A 17843-nucleotide genomic window follows, 5' to 3' on the forward strand; every position below is an offset into this window, starting at 1 on the left:
ATACTGAAAGGGTCACTCTTTGCCCTTTTGATCTTGGACTTCAGATGCATCTAACAGCAGTTTTTGATCCCTCTCGGGGCATTTTTATCCCTCTCATCATTTCTCAGTTCGACTTTGAAATCTAGGTATCTGTGTGTATGTTTTTATCTCCCCTAAAGATAAAGATTGCAAGCTCCCGGAATGTAGGAACAAGTTCTATTCTGCTTTAGATTTCTTAGGATGCTTCCTAGCCTGGTGGCAAATGTATTGGAGGAAAAAAAAAAAAAAAAAGATAGTGGGTACCTCAAAGAAGGTCTTCTCTTAAGCATCTCATTTTACACGTCAAGAAAATGAGGTCCCTAACAGGTTAAATGCATGCCAAGTCAATGATTAACTGTGACTTCTATTCAGATTTGTCCAATTCAAACAGAAACGTAGTTTTTCAACCTTTCTTTCTTGGCTCTTGCTAAAGGTTAAGTTCTTCATTTGTCTAGCTCCTTCTACTGGAGTTTCTCAGGACAGTTTGTTCTGTTTTGCATTGTTTCGTGTTTATTTCTGTATTTCTATTTGTTCCCTCTTTCTCTTCTCATAGAGCGCATGTGAAAACAGACGGTACTAACTAGGGGGATTCATGTTTTACAGTATAAGTGCTGAAGCATTCAAATGAAAGTCACTTCATGATCGACATGGATGGCTTCTTAATCTTGTGATTTTTCTAGAAGCCTGAACCATAGGGATCACAATTTTTTTAAAAAAAAAATGGAACGTTTTAAGAATTGAGGGGAAAAAAGTCTCCTGAAGTAGTATTTTATTTTATTATGAGTTTGTGTGTGTGTGTGTGTGTGTGTGTGTGTGTGTGGTATTGGAGCCAGAACTCGGGGCCCCTCGTGCTCTACCAGTGACTGTGCCTCCTTCTCACTCACTCATTTGATTCATTTCTGTCATCTGAGGCTCTTAAATAGGATTTTAGTTCCATGACATTCTATTAAAAAGCCTTCTTCTATTTTTCTGTAAGCCATAAAAATTATTGCTATCTTCCTTTAGTTATTCATTTTAGCCTGCCTCAGGGCAGAATGTCCTGGATGTGTTGTGAAGTAACAGTTCTGAGTCAAAATTTGATAGTTTTGTCTCTTTGGGAAGAATATGTTTAGAATGCAGTGCAATAAATATTTTAGCTTAACCGGGGGCGCAAGTCCTGTTTGTGGCAAGGGGTGATTATGTGATTCCAGCTAGTTTTCATTCTGTGCTAATCTCTGTTTTTAATGCCCTGAGCATAATATTCTTTGAGTCTCAAATCCCTCCAAAAGAATAATCCAGTTGTGGCCCATGGGGTTGGGGTGTGGCTCAGTGGTAGAGCACTTGCCTAGCATGTGTGAGGCACTGGGTTGGATCCTCAGCACCACATATAAATAAACAAACAAATAAATAAATAAATTTTAAAAAACAATTTTAAAAAGTTAAAAAAAAATCCAGCACTTTTCTTCGTAATCAACATGGTGCAGAATTATTTGTCGGGCACTGTGGAGTGCACCAGAGGTCCCAGCTACTCAGAAGGGTGAGGTGGAAGGATCCCTTGAGCCCAAGAGTTTGAGAACAGCCTGAGAAACACAGCAAAGACACCCTCCACTTCCCTTCAAAACAAAACAAAATAGAATTATTAGCAGGATAAAACATTTTACATCAGCCATTTAATTCTTGTCTTACGTGGCTTCTGACTACCACTTATTCAGAAGTATTTTTTCTGTTAAAATTTCGAGATCCTACATTTGTTACTTCTGTTGCGTTTTCTGAATGATCACCAAATATCCTGCTCCTGCCAAAACAAGCAGATAAACTTGAAAATAAATCGGGTATAGGATCATCGGTTATCTGAGGTCACCGTGCATGAAGCTTGTGGATTTGGCTTCGGTGGAGTTAGGAGCTCCTTCTTCCTCGCCGTGGAGCAAAAGGAATTGTGGGTTTCGGGGCGCTGGGAACTGCTACTGACGGAGAAGTGACACTTTTACTGTGAATGACCCAGAGGTCCAGTTATATTGGTCCTATCCACAAGAATTAAGATCTCCACGACGCTCAGAGGGGACTGCCACAACTTTTCCAAGGCCCCCTTCTTCCTGCGGCCCCTTTAGGTTACTCCCCTTTCTTTGTTCACCAAGAGCTCTGCGTGCAACCCCAAGTAACCCCACGCTGGCTCCGAAACCATTTCCACCAGAAGAAATTGCCAAGATCCAAGGGAAGCTTCCACAAGCTCAGGCTCACTGTGCCTCCCACTTCCAGTGCCAGACCTGGTCCTGTGTGAATTCTATCATTTTAAGCTGTTGCACCAGAGCATCGAGAGATGATGACACACTTGTCCTTTGGAGGGAATTGAGCAATGCAAATATGCCTCAGAGACATGATAAATGCTGCAATCGTCAATCCTTCGAAACGAGTCTCTCTCCCGAGATAGGAGCGAGTGATTGATTGCACGCCGTTTTTATTGAAGGATACTTAAACTGTGTCTGCATGACTCCAGGCGACTCAGAAAATCTAGACAGTGGACCCAAATGTGCCTCTTTTCAGAAGTTCAGAGGGACCCATGCTGTACTTGGAAATGTAAGGACCAATCCCATTTGGGACACTGACAAGCTGCTTGAATGTGACCAAGTCCTTTGTCCTCTCTGGCCCCTCTGTGTCCACATGTTTTAACAGAAACGACAGGATTATCGTGAGGACTGAGCAATAGAATATTTGCAAAAGCAGATCTCACGTCCTATATGGAGTTTCATTGTAGTCGCATTAATCGCTCTGGAGAATCAAATAAATTTAAAGCCTTTCACAGAATATGGAAAAACAGAGCTGTCCTCATCAAACCAAAATGAGTCGGCGTGCCAAGGCAAACGCTCCACCACTGAGCTACCCTCCCAGCCCTGATTTGTTTTAAGATGGAGAAATGGCCTCCCCCACTGCCATTAACATTTGTCTCTGAAGAAATTGACTTGCCAAAGGTTGAAATCATTCTAGGGGCTTAAGTGAGAGCAACGATTGCATGTTTTCTTCTCAGACATGTGGGAAAACTGTCTTGAGTTTTAATCGTCTCTATACGGTGAAGAGGCAGTCCAGGAAAGATTTAAGCTCTGAATTTCATAATCTCCCCTGAAATGACCCGTCAGAGGACTGGGATTGCAGCTCAGTGGTAGAGGACTCGCCCAGCGTCCACAAGGCTCAGGGTTCCGTCTCCAAAACCACAAAAGAAAAAAAAATCAAGGTTTTTAAAAAAATCATTTTACTCTTGCCCATATTAACTTTTTTTTTCTTAGTGTGCCTGTAATTTTATCATCTATTTATTGATTTAAATTCAAGTTCTTTCTTGAACTTCAGGACTCAGTAGATTTCTAGACTAAGAATCTCCTCCCTGTTTTTTTTTTAAAAAAAAAAACTGTCATTTCTCTAATACTTTCTCCCAAAATTATGAATTGTAGTATAAGAAACAGTTGAAAGAAATGGCAGTTACGTCAGACGAATACAAGATAACACAGGATTATTTTTTAGACCTTATCACACAACCTGGCCTTGGAAAGTCCTGGGCAATAGTCATCCATTTAAAGTGTTAATTGCGCTGTAAAACATGAGTCTTTAAATGAAAATGATTTTTATAGCTCTAATAGAGATGGTGTGACAGATGCTGTTTTTGTGAGCATTCTCAATTTCATCTTCAACCCGGAGAAATCACCCCAGGGGAAATTCACACCTCACCCTGGTTCTTCCTTAGGCACATATTCCTTGGATCTGACAAAATATGAACAAAGTGAATTTCTTCACTGTCTTAGAGCAACAGAACTGTCCCAAAGCTGCTCCTGTAGCTTCCTGTGGACACACTTCAAATGCACGCTGGTGTTGTCCAGTCAGTGCCCCATATCCATCTCCTCGGGTTGGTGAAAATGTATGTGATAATGAATTGGACTCATTTGAACAGAACTAAGTTTCTATAAACTTCAACAACGTTACATTTTTTTCTGTTTCTCTCCTTTTTATTTTTCTTCTGCAAATGCTGTTTTGCACCTGTCACTAATTTAGAGACACCTAAATTACACCTGTAACTGATGGTAGTGGCAATCCAGCACTTATAACCTCAGATTTATGATTACATGGCTATTGGAGCACACGGCGTTTTAGACCCATGAAATTTTTATTGGAGCAAGAGATTGCCAACACGAGATTGAGGTTCCCACAAGTGGTGAATGGCACCTGGTGGTTAACATGATGAAGGAGATTTGAAACAGTCAGCTGTCAATTATCCACGTGTGAATTAGCCCTCCTCCCCTCCACCTTCCAAATGAGACACACTCTGCTGTCCAATCCAGATGAGCAGATAAGCAGTGCTATAAAACCTCTCTTTATCAGTCTTCTAATATTTATTGAGCACCTACGATTTACCAGGCCTCATAGTAAACATTGTGACGTCTAGACACTTTCGCCTGGTTTTTGTGGCTCTCTCCTTCATAACTTGACCCCCACCTTCTGTATTTTACTTTATTTCCCACCAAACCTCGGGGACTGGCCTGCCCTGCTCTGTTCGGGCTAATCTCTTTGTCCCCAGAACAAGCCATTCTTATCCTTGCCTCTAAGTACACTGCGTCCTAAAATGCCTCTCCTGATTCCTCCATCTTTTCAAATCCTCCCTGTCATTCAAGGTCAGGTTTAAGTAAACCTCTACCCCCGCCCCTGCACACACACACACACACATACACACACACACACACACACACACACACCTGCTCTGAATGCATTGTTATTCGTTGTTCTCATCTCCTCTGAACTGATAATGTGACTATTCTGTCTCTTCTACCTCCTTGGCGGCCACCAGCCTGATCCAAGCCACCGCCTCTTGCCTGGACGCCAGTCCCCTGACAGGTTTTTCTACGTCTGCCCTTGTCTCCCAACACCTGTCATCCAGAGGGTTCATGTTAAAGAGTCAGATCTGTCACTCCACTCCAAACCCTGTAGTGGCTCCCCATTTTATACATAAGAAATCTGCCCTGTCCCCTGTCCCTCCCTAGACAACCTCTCTGATCCCCCTCTCCTCTTCTGTCCCCCCCACCCCCAGCTCCTCTTTATTCTGCTGCAGCTGCATCAGCCTCTTAGCTAGTCCTCCATCATCCCAAGGTGAACCTGCCTCGATGCCTCTACTCCAGCCCTTGTTCCTGTCCGAGACCCGCTTCCTCTGACACCCTCTTGACTGATTTCCCCCAGTCTTGCCGTGTCTTACCCTCCATTGACAACTACCTTGACCCATTGGTTGACTGCTCCATCCTCCCCACTGCCCTTCCCCTGTCTGCTCTCCAAGATCCCAGCTCGAAAGCATCCGTCCTGGTCTAGGATACCTCGTCGTTGGTGGGTTGGTTGGGTTTATTGTTGATGGTCTGCCTCATCCCACTGGGACATTAACCCCAGGGAAGCAGAGGTCTTGTCTAGTTTGTTCATCCACAGAGACCTTCCAGCTGCCAGGGACAACTGCCGGGTGAACAGCGTGCTCATTAACACTTACTAAATGGGAGAATAAAATCCTCTTGCCTTGGTGACCTCTGTCACACAGTTGAACCCTGAATTAAGAGACAGTTGCTCTTATCTTCTGTTTCATACATTTTTTTTTTTAGCCAAATTATATAGTCACTGGGGCAGAGTCTCATTTCCTAACACAGAATAGGTCTCTAATAAGTCCTTGTTAACTCATTATTACCAAGATGGTCTCCTCCTGTACCACAGCAAGCTCCTGAGGTCAGGGGCTGGAAATAAAAACAGAAGTATAGTGTGTGTTGAATATTATTCTAAAACCAATGTCAATATAAACAAACCAACAATGCTGTGTACACAACGAGCCAGGTACAGATATGTTTTGAATTCTCTATGATTAAGTTATTGGTAGAATGTTCTTCCATTAGTTTGAATGTCATTAACTGAATGTTATTCACATATTGTTGCTTACTCTCTTGCCATCTTTTTATTAGCAATTTTTTCAGAATATTTAGATGTTATCTGATAGATGCACATTGTTAATCTCAGTTCCAGAAGAAAGAAACCAAATTTCAATGACCGGTTTTGGCAGAGAGCCAAGGACAAAACTACGTAACAAAACAGGGTTCCTACTGTCCTTCCGCTAATCCAGCCAAGTCGACGCTGTGGTCCCCCTTACTTCTGTTTTACTAAGCCACTTCTTGGGGACAAAATAAAATATTCTGATTTTACTGTTATTATTTTGCTTTGTACTAATATAATACTTTAATATAACATCATTGGATATTACACTTAACTTGAAGGTCTGCCTTTAGGGTAGTAATTAAAATCACAGACTTACTATATAGGTTCTTTGCAAGGTTTTTTAGTGGTTTAAGACATGATGCAATTAAGAGCCCAAAGTATGGCCAGATTCACATAGAAATCTTTACCATTTACAAAGAAATCCCTTTACCATTGGTAAAACCTCATCTCAAGCTACAGTCACCCAGGATAGAAGCAGTTAACCCAAGGAGAAACAGTCTCATTGTCAAGTACATGTCCTATGTAAAACCTGAACTTTGATGTTATATACATTTCATTAATATTTCTTCAGCAATGACAGTGATATAAGGGGCATGCTGGGTGACAGGGATAAATATTTTTTCCTTGGTCTTTGGATAATAAAGCGAATCCTGACATAATTCAAAACCCAACCCCATCCAAAAGTTAGCTCTGATTATTTCAGAACATGTTAGTCTCCCCCTTCTCTTTGTAGAGAACTTGTTGTCTCTACCACATCTTTCACCTTTGTAAGCTGCTCAAGGTCAAGGACTCCATTACAATGCATTTCTTGAGAGGCCTGGGAAACACATCGGGTTAGGTAATTGGTTATCTTGGTTTGAGATGTTTTAGGTTTATCTTACTGATTGAACATTTACTGCGCTTAAGATACCAAGAAAGAAAAATGCCAAAGACAACTAAAACAAGGAAAGGTTTTGGGACGAGAAATGCCGTAGGGAAAGATGATGATAACTCTTCTGAGAATCGAGGCTCATAAAATAGATTGTAGATATAAAGAAAAGTTAAATAATGAGCATGAAATTGATAGCTTGAATGGATTTCACCCATTGACTTTATTTATTTTAAATGAAATAACTCAAAAGACAACTGAGCCAAGAATATTAACTTCTCAAACATGCAACTCCTAATATTGGCATTAGTATTTGGGAAAAAAATTTCTTCCATCGTTAATAGATATGTGAACTTGGAAAACAAAATTGGTCCTGGAGCTGTGGCACACCCCATAATATCAGCAACTCAGGAGGCCGAGGCAGGAGGATCACAAGCTTGAAGCCAGCCTCAACAATGTACCGAGGCCTTCAACAGCTTAGCCAAGACCCTGTCTCAAAAATAAAAATTAAAAAAGGGCTGGGAATGTAGGTCAGTATCAAAAACAGAGAAGTAAACAAAAAACAGAATTGGCCTTCCATATGGCAAAAGATAATCAGCTCCAAAGCAAAATGTAACTTTTACTGCTTATTAGTTCCTTGCAACTAATATACTGTCTTTGCATTTCTGCCTACCCTGTAACTATTGATTGGAGAACCCTGATTGGATATGTATTGAGCCTTTATTGTGAAAGGAAACCAGTTAGAAAAAGAGAGATGATATGTCCAGACTAATTTTAATACTGTTTAACAACCTCCAAATTGAACAATAGTTAAACAAATGCCCTGGAATTCTGAGATCCCGATAGAACATTCTCCCTTATTTATCTTTTTTTTTTTTTTAAACTGAAATGTGACACACATAGAGGAAAGTGCCTAAAGTGTTTTCACAAGAAAACATACCTGTGCAATTAACACCTAAAGAAACAGAACAATATCAGTTCTCCAGCAGCCCTCTGGGTATTCTGATTTCTAATCCATAGATTAGTTTTGCCTGTTTTTGAATTTTATGTAAGAATCAAATCCTATGTTGTTGACCCCTTTTGTGTCTGGATTCTGTCGTTCATTCAGCATTTGTGAGATCCATCCCATTTACAGGATAAACGTACTTGATTCTCTTTACTACGTGGTGATTCCTTGAGTTGGTTTTATCACAATACATATTTCATCTGCTGTGCTGTTCATGGGGGCATTTGGGTGGTATTTGGAGACAAAGCCTCACTAAGTTGCCAAGGCTGGCCTCCACCCTGCAATCCCCCTGCCTCAGCTTCCTGCCTCAACTAGGATTACAGGGCAGGCGCCACACCCAGCTTTGCTTTTAGCTTGATCACTTTCGTGTTTTAAATTTCACATTTAGAATCTACAGTCCACATGGAATCGGTTTGTGTGTATCATGGAGAGTAGAGAGATTTGTTCTTTTCCACATGGTTATCCGGTTGATCTAAATTTAAAGAAAAATCATCCTTTGCCAGCAGTGAAATTTTCGTCATAAATGAGATGACCTTATTCTGTGTGCGATTGGTTTTGGACTTGCTTCTCTTCCACTATCTATTTTTGTATCTTTGTATCAATCAACATATTGTGTGAATTATTGTAGCTTTATAATTGCTTTGGCTATCTGGAAGTAGGAGTTCTCCAGTGTCATGGGTCCTCTTCAAGATTCCCTTTGCTCTACTTGGCCCTTGGAATTTCCACATAAATTGTGGACTGAGCATGTCAGTTTCTGCACAAAAGTGCTGTGATTTTGATTGCAATTGTTCTTAACCTGTAGATAAATATATAGAGAGTGACAGTCTCCCCACCCACAAGCATGAAATATCCTTTCATGTATTTAGATATTCTTTCATTTTTTTTCAATAATATTTTTGAGTTTTTAGCATAGAGATTTTACATATGTTCTGATAGATTTTTCCCTAGTTTTTTGATGTTTCTGATGCTATTGTGAAAATAAGAAAACATTTTTAAAGTTTTGTCTTATGTTTGTTGCTGACTTTTAGAAATAGAAATGGTTCTTGGATATTGCCCTTTTACCTAGCAACTTTGCTAAATTCTCTTGTCAGCCATAGTGGGGTTTTGTCGATTTTTAGAAACCTATTCATGTCATCCAGAAGTAATGTTAGTTTTACACTTTTTCCAATCCTTGTGTGTTTCTTCTCTTACTGCATCGAACAACATCTCCCATTCATGATTGAAGAGAAGTAGTGATAGCTGCTACCCTTATCTCATTCCTGACCTCAGGATGAAAATTTTAAGTATTTCACTACTAGCTATGATGATGGCCACTTTCGGGTATTTTGTTGGTTGGTTTTATTATTTTTTTAATATTTATTTTTTAGTTGTAGTTGGACACAATACCTTTATTTCACTTATTTATTTTTATGTGGTGCTGAGGATCGAACCCAGGGTCTCGAACGTGCGAGGCAAGCGCTCCACCACTGAGCTACAACCCCAGCCCTTGTTAGTTTTATTTTTTCATGGACATTTTGTATCAGCCTGATGAAGTTCCTTTTCCTTCCTACATAAGAGATCTTTCTAAAATTATGATTGAGCTGGGCATGGTGGTGCATGCCTGTAATCTCAAGGACTCTGGAGGCTGAGGCAGGAGGATTGCAAATAGCCTCAGCAACTTAGCAAGGGACCCTAAGCAACTTAGCGAGACCCTGTCTCAAAATATAAAAAGGACTCGGGGTGGGTGCTGGGATTGTGGCTCAGTGGTAGCATGCTCACCTAGCATGCATGAGGTGCTGGGTTTGATCCTCAGCACCACATAAAAATAAAGACAATAAAGTCCATCAACAACTAAAGAAAAAAAATTTTAAAAAAAAAGGACTGGGGGTGTGTCTCAGTGGTTAAACACCTCTGGATTCAATCCCTGGCACCAAAAATAAATAAATAAATAATAAAAATAAAACCATGAGTGGATGTTGAATGACATCAAACATTTTCATATAGGATGTTTCCGGTGATGTTATAATAGCCCAGGAGGAAGACTAAAAATATGAACAAATGCTTACTGTGGATACTTTAAGTATCCCATTATAATGTATTTTAAGAGAATAGCTAGAGACAATCTGCCAGTCAGCCCAGAACTATTCGTGGTCTGGCTGCATCTGTTTTGGCACTTGGGTTCTGAGTTGTCTGTTTGGCTGGAGACCATTGTCTTCACATGAAGGGCGCTTGGCACAGTGCATCGAAAACCAAAAGAGCACAGTGTGTCACATAATTGGTTCTCAGACTGAACAGCTCTGAGGAACGGGAGCGGCTTTCCCCTCCAGATGATCCCAAGCTGCTGTCTGCTGTCGGAGCTTCACCGGTCAAGTGCTATTGAGAGCCACCTAGCCCTCTCTGGGCTGTGGGGTGTCCTTTGCAGTGGTTGAGAGGTGGGCAGAGAAGAGAAGGATCTGGTAGACCTCCAGGGGCTCCCTCCTTTCTGAGCCGCGACCAATTGTCCTTCAGTATGGCTTTTGTCATTTTATTTCCATTCCTCTTGCCCCTTCTCATTCCAGTAGGCTTCCCACCCCTCACCACGCAAGGTCAGCAGCCCCCATCAGAGTGGAACGTTTGTTTCTATTGGTGAATCAACAACAGGGACACATCTTGATCACCCAGAGTTCATAGCTGACCTTGGGGTTCACTCTAGGCCATGGGCATTCTATGGGTTTGAACAAAAGGTGTGAACAGGTATCGAACCTTACAGTAGCACACAGAATCCGTTCTCTGCCCTCAAGATCCTTTGTGCTCCTCCCCTTAACCCCTGGGAACCATGGATGCTTTTCCTGCCTCCAGAGTTACACCTTATCCAGAATGTCACCTAGTTGGAACCTTGCAGTCTGTACCGGTTTCAGATTGGCTTCTTTCACTTGGTAACATGCATGTAACTTTCCTCCACGTCTTTTTGTGACTTGATAGCTCCTTTCTCCCGGGACTAAATATTTCATCATCTGGATGTTTATCCATTCATCTACTGAAGGCTGTCTTGGTTGCTTCTAGGTTTTAGCAATCATTTTTGTATTTCTGTTCATTTGGGTAAATACCAAGGAGTGCAGTTGATGGTTTATGGGGTAGGAAAATGTCTGGTTTTGTGAGAAATCACCAAACTGTCCCTCAAAGTGTCTGGCCCATCTTGCATTCCCCCCAGCAATAAATGAGAGCACCTACTGCTCTGTACCCTTGTCAGCATTTGGTACTGTCAGTGTTTGGGGTTTGGGGGCATTCTGATAAGTGTGCAGTAGTGTCTCATTCATTTGCAACTCCCTAATGACAGGTGATGTTGAAGATTTTATCTTCTTAGGTGTGTTGTCTGTTCAGATCTTTGGTCCATTTTCTAATCAGGTTGTTCATTTCCTTGTCAAGTTTTAAGAGTTCTTTATATATTTTGGACAGCAGTCCTTTCACAGATAGGGGGGTGGGTTCACATTTTTTCTTGCATTTTGTGGCTTGGGTCCTCATTCTCTTGACATTACTTTGTGCCAAAAAAAGTTTTCATTTTAATAAGTTTAGCTTATCAATTATATCTTCCATGACTCATGTTATATCTAAAAAAATCATCACCATACCCAAGGCCATCTAGGTTTCCCCATGTCACCTTTGATGAACCTTATGGTTTTACATTTTACATTTAGATCTGTGTTCAATTTTGAGTTGACTTTTATGAAGGGAATATGTGGATATCAACCATTTCTGTATGTTCATATCCACTTGCTCCAGCATCTTTTATTGGAAAGACTACCTTCTATTTCTTGTATTGCCCTTGCTCCTTGGCAAAGTTCAGTTGACTGCCCTTGAACGTGTCTATTTCCAGGCTCTCCTTCTGTTCCTCTGACCTTTCTGTCTGTTCTGTTGGAATACAACCCTATCTTGATGGCCGTAGCTTTATAATGAGTCTTAAAGGTGGAGAGTGTAGGTCCTCTTCATTTTTCTCCTTCAATATGGAGTTGGCTCCTCTGGGTCTTTTACTTCTCCATATAAACTTTAGAACCAAGTAATTGATACCCACAGTATAATTTGCTGAGAGTTTGATTAGGATTGTGGTGAATCTATAGATCAAGTCAACAGTAACTGATATCTTGGTAATATTAAGTCTTCCTATTCATGAACATGGAATATCTCCATTTTTAAAAGTTTTTTGATATCTTTCATCAGTTTTATAATTTTCCTCATATATATTTTATACATTTCTTTAGACTTGCATCTAAGTATTTCCTTTTGGGGGATCTAATATAAATGGTAAAATGTTTTTAATTTCAAATTTTACTTGTTCATTGCTGGCATATAAAAAAAAAGCAATTTTTTTTTTTTTGAGATGGGGTCTCAACCTTGTAAGCTCAAACAATCCTTCTGCCTCAGCCTCTCAAGTAGCTGGGACAACAGCCACATGCCACCACACCTGGGTTGACTTTTGTATATTAACTTCGTATCTCGCAGGCTTCCTATAATTTCTTATTAGTTTCAGCAGAGTTTTTCATTGCTATTGATTCTTTCAGATTTACTATATAGCTGATCAGGTCATTTGCAAACAAAGATTTTTTTATTTCTTCCTCCCAATCTATGTACCTTTTATTTCCTTTTCTGATCTTATTATATTAGCTAGAACTCCCAGCACCATGTTGAAAACAAGTAGTGAGAAGGGCTATCCCTGCCTCGTTCCTGGTCTTAGCAGGAAGGCTTGAGTTCGTAACCCTAAGTATGATGTTTAACTACAAGTTTTTTTGTGTGTATTCTAGTTTGCTGAGAATTTTTATCGTGCATGGGTGTTGGGTTTTGTCAGATTCTTTTTTGAAATCTGTTAATAGGATCATGCACTTTTTCTTTTTCAGCCTAATGATAGGATGCATTACATTAATTGACATTTGAATGTTGAACCATCCTTGCCTTCCTGGGATAAATCTCACTTGGTCATGGTAGTATTCTTCTTATACATTATTGGGTTCCATTTGCTAATATTTTATTGAGGATTTTTGTATCTATCTTCTTGAGAGTTTGGTTTATGGTTTTGAAGGGTTTTTTTTTTTGTAATGTATTTGTCTTATTTTGGTATTAGGATAATGCTGACTTCATGGAATGAGTTATCAGCTATTCCTTCTGCCTCCATTTTCTGAAAGAGATTATACAGAATTGGTATAATTTCTTCCTTCAGTGTTTGATAGAATTGATCAATGAATGCATCTTGCCAGGTGCCTTCTGTTTGGGGAGATTATTATTACTAGTTCAATTTCTTTCTTTCTTTCTTTCTTTCTTTCTTTCTTTCTTTCTTTCTTTCTTTCTTTCTTTCTTTCTTAAACTGGGGAGCAAACCCAGGGGTACATTCCCACTGAACTACATCCCCAGTCCTTTTTATTTTTTATTTTGAGACAGGGTCTCACTAAGTTGCCCAGGATGGCCTTGATCTTGTGATCCTTGTGTATCAGCCTCCCCAGTTACTGGGATTATAGGTGTGTGCCACCTGCACCCGGCAGGTTCAATTTCTTTAGTAGATATAAGGTTATTCAGATTCTCTGTTTCTTGTATGAGTTCTGACAGATTGTGTCTTTCAAGGAATGGATCCATTTCATCTAGTTACTGAATTTGTGGATATAGAGTTGTTCATAATGTTTCATTATTATCCTTTTTGTTTGTTTGCTTGGTGTTGAGGATTGAACCCAGAGTTTCATGCTAAACTTGTGTTTTCCCACTGAGCTACAGCCCCAGCCCATTATCCTTTGAATGTCTGTGGGATCTGTAGTGATGTCTCTCCTCTTTCATTTCGGAACGAGTACCATTCTTCACTTGCAGCCACTGTGTACTTGGCAAAGTAGGAATTTCCACTCAACCAGAGTAACTGTTCAACAGTTAGCCTTAGTCCTGATTAGATCCTTAATAACATCTCCCTTTAGAAACACGTGAAGGTAGTCCTAACAAAAGAACTATGTTTGAGCTGGTTTGACCACAATGAGAAGAGGATGTGACTATCTAGCTAAAGAAGCAAAGGAGATGGTTAATATGAATGAGAGTGTTTTCCTATCATTTTTCCTCACCCAATACCTCAGGACTGGCTTAGGCAACTTTTCTAAGCAAGATGTGACCCATGCAAGAAAAAATGAACTTCTAAAGATCATAAATGAGCAGAATCTTCTCTAAGGCTAATGATAAGCCCAGACCTTCTCTAAGACTTTGTAGATCTGAATTTGAAGATTTGCTGTGAGATATTCTGGTTTATTATAAAGAAATGTGCAGGTAGAGATACATACTGGTATGTTGCAGTCTCTGTCAAACCTATCAGTGGGAAATCTAACAGCAGAACACTGAATTTGGTTTTAATATAGTCTAACTAGGCAGCAGAATGAAATGTATTATATTAAAGAAACAATTGACACACCAAAGAATTCATTTGTAAAGCTTTTCTTAATTCATTGTATCCAAAATAAGGAGTTCTTTATTCAGAGAAACCACAACAAAATTCAAGTCTCAGCATTAATACAAATTAACTATGTAACATTGGGCAAATCATTTAACTCTTTATGTCTTATTTTTTAATCCTATTAAGTGATTAAAAAATAATTTTCGGGCTGGGGTTGTGGCTCAGTGGTAAAGCACTTGCCTAGCATGTGTGAGGTCCTGGGTTCAAGCCTCAGCACCATCTAAAAATAAATAAAATAAAGTTATTGTGTCCATCTACATCTAAAAGAAAATTTAAAAAAAAAATTGTACATAACCCCCATGACTGTTTTATTTGTAAATTATACTTTATATATATCATATGTATAAAATCACATGTAGGACAGATATAAGGTACAATGCCAGTCATATAATTAGCGCTTAAAAATTGTTAGCTACTATTATTAAATTATACTTCTGCTAATGGGATTCAGAGCCTTTTTTCTCCTTTACTAAACAGAAAAACTCACAATATCGTTGAAGGATATGGAGTGAATTTATAGAATAGGGGATTGATAGAATTTAGCTCAGCAGTAGAGTAATAAGTAATACATATGATATACACACATGCCTGAGGCCTGGGGTTCAATTCCCAGCTCCAAAAGGATTTTTTTAAGATATTTAGCTTAATTTTTACTTTTTATCAAAGTAATACTTACATGTAGTTTTTTTGTTTTGTTTTGTTTTGTTGTGGTGCTGGGGATGAAACCCAGGGCCTCATACATGCCAGGCAAGGGTCCAACCACTGAGACATATCCCCAGCCTGTGTATGATCTTTCAGAATCAAATAATATAAAACCCTTGATAAATAATCGCAATCTTCAGCTGAGCAGAGTGGTACATGCCTGTAATCTCAGCAGCTCAGGAGGCTGAGACAGGAGGATCTCAACTTGGAGACTAGCCTCAGCAACTTAGTGAGGCTCTGAGCAACTTAGTGAGGCCCTGTCTCAAAATCAAAAATAAAAAGGAATGGGGATTTAGCTCAGTGGTTAAGCACCCCTGGGTTTGAACCTGCTTACCAAAAAATAAAATAAATAAAATTTTTTTAAAAATTTGTGATCCTCAACCTGGTGCGGTGGCACATGCCTATAATTCCAGCAACTGAGGAGGCTGAGGCAGGAGAATCCCAAATTTGAGGCCAGTCTCAGCAACTTAGCAAGACCCAGTCTCAAAAGGTAAAATAAAAAGGGCTGGGGATGTAGCCCAGTGGTAGAGCACCCCAGGGTTCCATCCCCAGTACCAGGAGGAAAAACTGTGATTCTCAGTGCCACAACCAGTGTCCACTCCTCGGAGGCAAGGATTTCAGACCTTCGCCTCTATTTCTTTAGAATAGCATGCTTGTATTTGATATTTTGTAAACTGTACTCATGGCCCATTAACTTCCTGCCGTAGAAGATAAGAATTTAGTCCTCTATCATCACGGTCCCTTTCCCCAGACACACACTCCTCCTATACCCTTACAAGTAGCTTCACTCTGTCGCTACTTGTAATTTTGTGTTGGGTCAGTTGTCTGTGTTTACAAAGAGGACTTGCAGTTGGGCCAAGTAGTACCAGAGTTCTGTTTTCTGTCTTATATAGCTATTTGTTTTTCTGGAGTTAATTTTTTTTTCTTGGTACCAGGGATTGAACCCCAGGGTGCTTCACCACTGAGCCACATCCCCAGCCCTTTTAACTTTTTATTTAAAGACTGGATGTCACTAAGTTGCTCAGGGACTCACTTAATTGCTAAGGCTGGGTTTGAACTTGCAATCCTCCTGCCTCAGCCTCTCGAGTCCCTGGGGGTATAGGCATGTGCCACCATGCCCTGCTGTCTTTTCTTGTCTTTATACGATCACCAAGTTCATCTTGAACCCTGACGGAATAATAACAACTCTTAAAAGTGGACGGTTTTATGAGGAATGGGATGGTCATTTCTTGGGTCATCCCACAAGACATTCTGCTTCCTCCTCCTCCTTTCGAGGCTACTGTACATGTACAGTCCTGGACTTCCTGTCACCTCTGTGTTTTGAGCCTTTGCTTCCTGTGTGTGAAAGAGTACACAAGAGACCTCATGTTTCTGAAAATGCCTTTATTCTACTCTCATACTCGTTGATGGTTTGCAGTTCTAAACTGGGCAGGGCACAGTGGCACCCACCTGTAATCCCAGGAACTCCAGGAGGCTGAGGGGGGAGGATCACAAATTCGAGGCAGAATTAGCAGTTTAGCAAGAAAGACCCTCTCTCAAAATAAAAAAAAAAATAAGAAAGATTGGGGTCTTCATCAGAGCAAATGATATTCCATGCATCTATAATTTTGTCAGAATGAATCCTAGTGTTATGTATAAGTATTATGAATCATCTTTTTAAAGGAGGGGAGCTGGGGAGGTAGCTCAATGGTAGAGCACCCCTGGGTTCAATCCCTGGTACCCTGCCCAGAAATCTGTAAATTGGAAATTATTTTCTTCTCTACTTTGTAAAGCATTGTCCTGTTGATTTGCTAGCTTTCAGAGTGACTGTTGAGATGTTCATTGCTATTCTGGTTCTCGAGCCTTTATATGGGTCTCCCTGCCACCCGGAAATTTTTACTGTAATTTTTCTAGAAAGGGTGTTAGTCCACAGTAATTCCTCTTGGCATCATCTTGTGTTTTATTGTTGAGACCATTATGAATCCTTGGCCTTATTCATTCTAAAGTTAAAGGAAAGCAGGCGGCCAATATTACACCTTTCACCTATCTCTGGCGAAATGGTAAAGGCAGTCTGAGTCTTACTTCACCTACTTCACCTGGCTTGATCTAGCCTTTCCTGAATTTGACTGCTACCCATTTTTTTTTCTTTTTCATTATTTTTTAAAGAGCCTCTTTAGCATACATATGACACGGCTGGGGCAAGGCCAGATGAGACTGTCCTGGGGACAGAAGAGCAGTTAAGCCCTCCAGTGAGTAACACGGAGAAGCCTGGGGCTCTCCTTTTCCAGAGATCTTTAAAACAGGACATCTGTTTTAGGCGCGGTCCTGTTGGAACAATAGGACTTTGCTGGTGTTTCTTCCTCTTCCTGTCCCCTATGGTGGCGTTGGAGGCTTTTAGCCCACCTTTTGTATGACGATAGGACTCTGGCTACTAGTATATCCTACAATCACCACCACCACTGTTTATTGAGAACTTACTAAGTGTCTGAACCTGGGCTAGTTGCCTTCCATCTGTTGTCTCCGTTAGTGCTCCTAACAGCTGTAGGAGACAGGCAATGCTGCTATTTTACAGATGGGGATAGTGAGGCACAGTGAGCTCACTAAAGGGTCAACCTCTAGGGCATCATTGGAACCCAGGGCATGCGACATGATATTGGCTCCTTCCTTCGTCACAGTTGAAGAACAACCTGGAGTAAGTAAAGCAAAGATGATAGGCGTATTGTATTTCTTGTGTAAAAACTTGGCCCAACATGACACTTGCTTTATTAGACTACTTAAGACCGTTCCTTAAACCTTTGGCTTAATTCAGAGTGTATTATTTTTGTTAAGGAACCAATTCTGTGTCAGACCCTGTTTCTTCTGCGTTT

The 17843-nt window shown here is 40.3% G+C and overlaps 1 protein-coding gene across 4 annotated transcripts in view; it reads left to right on the forward strand.

Moving 5' to 3' along the window:
- Pparg (peroxisome proliferator activated receptor gamma) overlaps positions 1 to 17843 on the forward strand; it is a 140331-nt gene that overhangs the window by 66740 nt on the left and 55748 nt on the right. The gene's annotated exons all lie outside the window — the stretch shown is intronic.

Source organism: Marmota marmota, unplaced genomic scaffold (assembly GCF_001458135.2).
Source record: "Marmota marmota marmota unplaced genomic scaffold, marMar, whole genome shotgun sequence".
Lineage (NCBI taxonomy): Eukaryota > Metazoa > Chordata > Mammalia > Rodentia > Sciuridae > Marmota > Marmota marmota.